At 39.5% G+C, this 8,142-nt stretch overlaps 2 non-coding genes across 2 annotated transcripts; one reads left to right on the top strand and one right to left on the bottom strand.

Annotated features, from left to right (window-relative positions):
• Window positions 1–248: 248 nt before the first annotated feature.
• On the bottom strand, window positions 249–336 carry TRNAR-UCU (transfer RNA arginine (anticodon UCU)). The gene is given in 2 exon segments: window positions 249–284; window positions 300–336. It is a non-coding gene; the product is annotated as a tRNA-Arg (tRNA).
• A 3,215-nt stretch (window positions 337–3,551) lies between these two features.
• On the top strand, window positions 3,552–3,633 carry TRNAS-AGA (transfer RNA serine (anticodon AGA)). Its single transcript has one exon. It is a non-coding gene; the product is annotated as a tRNA-Ser (tRNA).
• The last annotated feature ends 4,509 nt before the right edge of the window (window positions 3,634–8,142 follow it).

Genomic DNA, 8,142 nt, shown 5'->3' with positions numbered 1-8,142 from the left:
CTCTTCTCCTGCTATCATGTATATACACACAAAAGATGGGTAGGATATATAATTTTTTCATCAAATCACTATTGACACACGTGGGAATGCTTATGAAGAAGCTCCTCAAATGTAAACACCAGAAAGTAGAAATATCGGCAGTGAGAAATGTAGGGACCTGGTATTCGCTGACTGTGGAGAAAACGTTCAATTCATACAGGAATGGACCGACTATTGGCAAGGGCATCCGCTTGGTGACAAAACATCCGCGACTCTGGCGGGACTCGAACCCGCAACCTTTGAATACCTCGCTTCTACACTAGAAGTCCAATGCGCTATCCATTGCGCCACAGAGCCTGACAGTGCATGTGGCTTGGCTGGTTCCCAAAGACTGGTGATTATTTATTTGCCTATCAATAAATACAATTCGTGGAGATTTAATCTGTTCCAGTCACCGTGAAAGTTCAAGAAACACAAAAACAAATAAGACAGTGCAAGGGACACGCAGTGCCCAACATAGGGGAATTTCTGAGCCTTTCAGTGACTAATGTCATTCGTTGTCATGAAATAAGAAATAGTTTGTCCAGTTTCATTTGGTCTCTCCAAGTCCACTCTCGGCACGGTTGGCTACGCAAAAATGGAATTTGAGGAACTTCCAGCAAATGACGTTGGGAGATATTGTAAATATGTGGCCAGCCCCACCACTCCCTTTCCTCCAGTTTGGAGTTCTCTCTTTCGATCTGGGGGCCCTTCGTGTTCGTACTTGTGTTCTTTTTGAAAACGGTGAGTTCGTATGTTGTTTTGCCAATGGGCTCATGGAGCAACGCAATCCCACTGTCGCCCTCTCTCTTGAAGGAGAGGACTACAGTTTTTAAATGCGTCCAGGGAGCTTTGGAAAGATCGCAGGTTTTCTAACTCGGGAATTTTCTTTTGGTGACTGCGCCGAGATTAGAAGACCCCTTTTTATTCGCTGCCGCTTTTCTGTGACACCGTATGGTCCAGTCGCACTGGCTCATTTAGCGACCGTCGGTCACGTGGGTTGATGTCTTTGAGGACAGAAAGGGATGAATTACAGGTGAGGTCATTAAGGGTGAAATTCAAGTGCAGGAGAGTCCAAGGTTTGTTGACCCGGAGGAGGCGAGTGGTTGTGATCTGAGGAACTGGAGGAGGGTTGTGGAAGGAAGAGAAGAAAGCTCAGGCCATTTTATTTCAGAAATGAAAATAATTCTGAAAATTACAAGACAAAACGCGATCTCTGAACCGACTGTCTGCAAAAACGCAAAGCAGAAAAAGGACGTGTTAGACCAGAGCTGAAGTTTGAGTTGAGTGAAAAAGTTCTTGCAGCCCTAGAGCCTAGAAGCCTGGGTATTGAGGGCCTGCGCGTTCACACCCGCAGCCCACTCCCGCATCCTCTCCTCCGGGCCGTGGTTGCTCTCCCAATGCTCGGCTTCTTCCCAGGACCACGCCGCGCATCACTCCCTTAGCTCCTCAGCTCCTTCCGGCAGCCTAAGGACTGGGGAGGTGGGAGGTAGATCTGGTCAAGCTTCCTTGACCACAGAGTTTATACTCCAGCCTCTTGTCTTTGAGGACGTGTCGGTTCAAGTCCAAGTTTCGGGAACTGAGGAGACGCGGGCCGGAGCTGAGTGGCACCTCCAGGCAGCCTCAGACTTGGAAATGCTAGTGGGAGAAGGACCCGGAATGAAGGGCACTCGAAAGAATCGGGGTGTCTGCGTTTGCTTTCACAGCTAACCGGTAACTGACTTTGATAACAGTAAATTGGGTTGCCCTTCCTCTGGCCCAAAGGACTATTCGAAGTCTCACGTGGGGGGAATGCTGGCTAAGAGTCGGTGGGGAGCTGACCAGCTCCCTTCCCTACTGAAAAGGAGGATTCAGGGACGGTCTCCAACCCGCTCAGAAGTTCTGTCGCGCACAAAGCTCAAAGGACAGGTAGAAACATGTAAATAAAGCTATGCAGAATTAAGTTTTATTATAAATAGGGTTGATTCTGGGTTTAGAGATTATGTGGTTCATGAGGGAGGATTTTGAGCCAGCGTCCTGCTACTGGGAAACAGGACAGGGACAGTTAATTTAGACTCCCAATCCCCATTCTGGGAATCGAAGTGTGTTGCTAGGGCACAAGTAAATACCAACACATTTTCAGATTACAAGGGAAAAGTTTTCTCAAGTCCATATCTCCCAAACTCTCATTCGTAGTTAAATTTCACCAGCTTCTCTTTTCCTCTGCTGTAACAGGAGTAATTATTCCCTTCTTTATAATCTCACAAGATGTTATTTGTTCCTGAAACCATAGCACTTACCAAATACAGTCATTTCAGCTAATTTTAAGCTTGATAACACTTGAATCAGTAATTCGTTTTGTAAAACACTGTTCTAGGAAATTAATATTAAGTGAAGAAAAACATTTGGTGCACAAAAACAATGATGGTATTTTTAAAACATTGATAACAGTAGCATAGCAGAAATTACATAGCAGTCCAACAAAGGGGAATATTTCATTAATTCTTACTTCATCTGAATAATGGAACATTACAAAGCCACTGAAATAACATTTAGAAAGCTCCTGAAAAAATATTGATATAATATTCAATTAAATTAGTAAAATACACAATTTAGAGAGATAAAAGCAGCCCTTGACATTTGGGAGCTGACCTGGTACTATCAGCTAGGACTTGATGTTCTTTTATTGAACAGAAACAATTTCACAGAGCACCAATGTCAGACAAGTCCATTCTATGACCATGGTTGATCAAGACAAAATTAAGATCACTTTGTAATCATGCCTGAACACGAACACAAACATGAAACACACACACACACACTTGCACAAAAGCATTGTTCAAACCACAAAAATGACCCCAAACCTCATCTTGGTAAATACACATGCCAAAAAATGACTAAGGTTTTTTGCCAATCATAGTTTTAGCATTGCTCTATTCTTCCTTCCTTCAGGATAGGATTTTAAATCCTAATCCTAAATTTAAGCTATTTAATCACAGAATCACCCCTTACTTCCAGACAACATTTAATCTAAAACAAAGTCCTGATTCTTTAACTCTTTTCCCAAATCGCCCAACACAAGACTAAATTCTTTGAGTACTTTTTAGTAGGATGTACTACTACAGGATGTTCCTTCCCTGAAACCCGTTGTGCACAGTATCATTCATCGAGCAGGCTAGAAGTTCTAGCAGAAATGTTGGTCCCACCACGCCTAAAAGTAGGATTACGCTGATTTCACCTCGGTGCTGAGTAAATTTGGTTCCTGTTTCGGAGACCCCAGCACCCAGCATGAAACCAGCTCATCCGCGAGGGAGGCAGGCGCTAATTGGTGAACTGACCTGAACTTTGAACAATGATACTTGTACAGCGAGTACTCTCATCCCAGTTCTCCTAAATGTCGGGGCTGCCGGAGAGAGTTTGACTTCCCTCCCCAAACTTTCATTCACCTTAGTGTTTTTGCCCAACTCGCTGCACACACTTTTATCTACACAGGAGTTTTATCTTTATATCTACCACATATTGTTTTATAATGAGACCCCTCCCTTCCCACACCAGTAGTCGTGGCCGAGAGGTTAAGGCGATGGACTAGAAACCCATTGGGGTTTCCCCGCGCAGGTTCGAATCCTGCCGACTGCGATCGAAATTTTAACCTACGGAGAGTGCACCTGCTCCAACCTGGCAAAAACGTGCTTCCGGCGAAAAACAAAGAGCAAATTACTCCCTCAGTAGAGCCTTAGTAATTCCCCGTTCCCATCCTTGTACAAGGCTCAAGTGTGCCCGAGTTTTCTCTCCCCAAAACCCTCCCCAAAATAACACGTTGGTGAAAGTGTTAAGCTATTTCTATTTTATTAAGAATTTTGTCATAGAGTAATATTGGCTTTTTGAAATTATACGCATATATTCCTGTAACCACTACCATAATCAGGATACAGAACAGTTCCATCAATCCATAAACCTCCCTTGTGTTATCCTTTTATAGTCACCTCTTAATCCCGTACATAACAGTTGGACAACCAGATACGTTTTCTGTTGCTTTGTTTGACTTTTTTGAGAATGTTATGGAAACTGAATCATACAAAATGTAACATTAGCTTTTTGAGATTAGCTTCTTTCACTTAAGATACAACATGCCTTGAGATTTATGCAAGTTGTTGCATATATCAAAATTTTGTACCTTTTTGCTGTTGAATAGAATTCCATTGTGTGGGTGTACCACAGTTTATTTCTTCACCTATCCATTGAAGGACATATGGGTTGTTTTCAGTTTTTGGCAATTGTGGGGGAAAAAGCTATTAACATTAGCGTATGTACATTTTCATTTTTCTTGGATAGATTCCTAGAAGTGCAATTGCTGGGGTACATGGCAAGTGTATAACTTTATAAGAAATTGTCAAACTGTTTTCCAGAGTGGCTGTACTTTTCTTTATTATCAGCAATGAATGAGATTTCTAGTTGCTCCTCATTCTTACCAGCCACTGATGTTGTCTGTATCTTTAATTTTAACCATTTAAATAGGTGTGTAATGATACCTCATTGTTATTTTAATTTGCATTTCCTAATGGTTAATGATGCTGAACATCCTTTTGGGTGTTATTTGCCACCTTCATACTCCTTTTGGTGAAGTGTTAACTAACCTCATTGTGGTAATCATTCGCAATATATACATATATCAAATCATTATGTTGTACACCTTAAACTTACACAATGTTATATGTCAATTATATCTCAATGAAGTTGCAAAAATTAAAAATAGAATTATGATATGTTCCAGCAATTGCACTTCTGGGTATACCCAAAATAACTGAAAGCAGAGACTCAAACAGATATTTGTACACCCATGTTCATAGCAGCATTATTCACAATAGCAGAAAGACAGAAGCAATCCAAGTGTCCATTGATGGATGAATGGATAAACAAAATGTACATACATACAAAGTATACATACAATGAAATATTATTCAGCCTTATAAAGGAGTGAAATTCTGGTGCATACTGCAACATGAGTGAACTTTAAAGACATTGTGATAAGTGAAATATGCCAGTAATAAAAGGACAAATACTGTATAAATCTGCTTATATGAGATACTTAGAGTAAATTCATAGAGATAGAAAGTAGAATGGCGGCTGCCCAGGGCTGGGAAGAGGGGGAAATGGGCAGTTATTAATTAATGGATACAGAGTTTCAGTTTGAGAAGATGAAATATGTTATGGAGATAGATGGTGATGATGGTTGCCCAGCAACGTGAATATGCTTAATGCCGTTGAACTGTACACTTAAAAATGGTCAATTTTATGTTATGTATGTTTTGTCACAATAAAAAATCAAAAAGAGATTACCATTTTTGTTGTTAGTTTTGTTGGCTATTTTTCATTTTCAAAATGCATTACTTAATTTTTGCATTAAAATGCATTACTCATAAGGCAACCATACATTTTAAACCTTAAGTATGTGACTGTCACAAGATTTCTTCAGAAAGCCATAGGGTTTCCATGAGCGCTCCTGGAGCTTACAGCCTGAGTAGTCTCTAGGAGTCAAATGTTAAAGCTTTCTCCACAGCCACTTGTGTCTTTGTTGTTTGGGTTAATGAACACAAACTCACTGGATGATTTGTCTTCAACATAGTCCATTTCCATTCCTAAAAGTGTTAGCTGTGCTTTCTTTTCGATGAACACTCTGAGTCTATTTTGTATTTATTTTCTATTGCATTACTATCTGCTCTTTGCTTCATTATTTCCTTCCCTAGTGTTTCATTTGAATTAAATTAGTGGCTGATTCTTAATTTCAGGTAACAAATGCTTAATTACTCCTTAGCATTTATTTTATTTATACATATGTGTTTAAGGTACCCTTCTAGGATATCTAGGGTACTTACCCTCTAAGTACCCTTCTGGCTGCACAGTATACGTCTTGACATATACTATTTTATTATCATTTATTTCAGAATGGTTCCTAACTTCTTTCTTTTTTTGTCAATATTTTTATTGAAGTATAGTTGACTTACAATGCTATGTAAAATAGTTCCTAATTTTGATTGATATTTGGTCTTTAAACCATTAATTATTTAGAAGCATATTTATTTTGTAAACAAATACAAATTTTAACTTTTGTGTTTTGATTTTTGGCACAATTTTATTTTCTGAAATAATAGCATGTATCTAACCCTGTTATGTTTTTGGAGACTTGCTTTGTGGCCTGGTAAAATATCAAGTTTGAGATAATTCCATGTGTGTTTGGAAAAAGTTGGAATCCAGAAGTTGGTATGTGCACTGTTCCTTATATATGTATGTATATTATATGAATTGCATTCCTTTGTCTTATGGCTATTTTTTCATGTGTGCTTTTAATTAGTTTTTCAGAGAGGTGTATTGTGCAAAACTATCCCACCATGACTGTGATGTTTATATTTCTCTTTGTACTTCCATCAATTTCTGGATTTTCTTCTCCATTTCTTAAACTTCCAGAAGCAAGAAATTCTGCATAGAGCATGATTTATTTAACAGCTAGGACTTGGAGATACCAGATGCTCCCTCCAATTGGACAACTGCAACAAGAAAAGCCTCGGGAAAAACATATATTTAATTTATACAAGCTTTAGAATATCCATTGAGACTTTAGGGACATGCTGCTTCTTAGAAATTTACGTGTTTCCTTCCTCAAAAGAAATGAGGAAAATGTAATTCAAACGTAATTTGTCTCATGGGAAACTGGATAAAGACTGAGGCTAGGCTGCAGTGCAGATTCTGATCACCCTGTGCTTAAAAATGAACCTGGTTCCATCCACTGGCCCTGACCTAGAGATGTCTAACTCTGGCTTCTCAAAACTGCATAGTCAGGAACCCACATCCCATAACCAACCACTCTGAGATGAGAGGGGCACTCAGAACTGGTTTGACTAGAATCTCAGCCTCAGGCCTGTGTGCAACTTTGCCTCGTAAGTTACAATATTGGGGCTAATGAATCATGCAGCCTGAATTTAAAGATGTTTCTTTAGCAGCTTTATGCCTAATTTTACTTGAGTGATTTCATTTTTTAATAGTTACAATTAGACTACATGATATAAAGGAGAAACTCTTAGCCTAAGGCATAGAGTCTTCAATAATTTTGTGAATTCCCTGGTATGGTTTGCTAAGTGCTGTGTTTTGTGTCTAAGTTCATCTTGGTGTGAGAGAGTGCCTAAGTTTCCATTCCATTTGCCATGGGGTGCTAAACAAACAAAGGTTTTAGAAGTCTTCCCTAATAACTTCACAATCTATTAAAGGGAGAGAGAGGAAAATGCCAACTTAATTTTCTTATTTTGAAAAATGCGTTAAATGCCTTTTGGTGGCCATGAGGCCCCAAGCAAATTCTTTTTAACTAGTACAAGCAGCTTTTCTACATGGGCTCAATGCCTTTTTCCCTCATGGCAACCAATGCTCACCAATATATTAAGGATACAAGCCCCACCAGAAGCTCCTATGTTCACCAGCAGTGCCCTACTTGGTTTTCACATTCACATACTGATGCTGGCATGTCCCCCTAAAAGTAAACAGCAATGGGGCTTGTCTGAGCCATAATTCTAAGTCCATTATGGAGCTTATTCTTTATTTTCTCTTTTATACATTACTATATTGTTGCTGCCCAAGATAAACCACTCCATCTTTTACAATTAGGATCCATGTGCTGCACTCTTATTGTGCATTTTGTGTATGGAAGATCATGGACCAGCACTTTCTGCAGAGTAGCAGTATTAATTCTTGTGCAAACCAAATTCCATTTTATTTGTATTTTAGCTTTCCATCATACCTGTGCCATTAGTCTGCGTTACAAGCGCTTTCTCCAACCTATTCCTGGCTAGGCTTTGTTTTATGTACACGTTGATAGAGCTCCCTTCCTAGTAGATACGCATCTCCACAAGGACAGGGGTTGCGCGCTTATCTTGTTTATCTTTATGCCTCCAGCACCTTGCACAGCATCCAATCCTTCACAGGAATTCAGTAAAACTAGCTAAACAAATGATTTGAAAAAGGTGCTAATCTAATGACTTTTTTCCACAATAAGAACTTAAAAAAATCTGTTTGAATTCTTTGTTTCATTTCTAATTTCTTCTTATCCCATTCCTTCTTCCTGATTTTCTGATACACACACACACACACACACACACACAC

This window comes from Aethalodelphis obliquidens, unplaced genomic scaffold (genome assembly GCF_003676395.1).
Source record: "Aethalodelphis obliquidens isolate GAN/ISIS:26980383/991018 unplaced genomic scaffold, ASM367639v1 scaffold133, whole genome shotgun sequence".
Classification (NCBI taxonomy): domain Eukaryota; kingdom Metazoa; phylum Chordata; class Mammalia; order Artiodactyla; family Delphinidae; genus Aethalodelphis; species Aethalodelphis obliquidens.
Note: the sequence above shows the minus strand (reverse complement) of the source record. Positions and strands in the feature narration are given on the sequence as shown.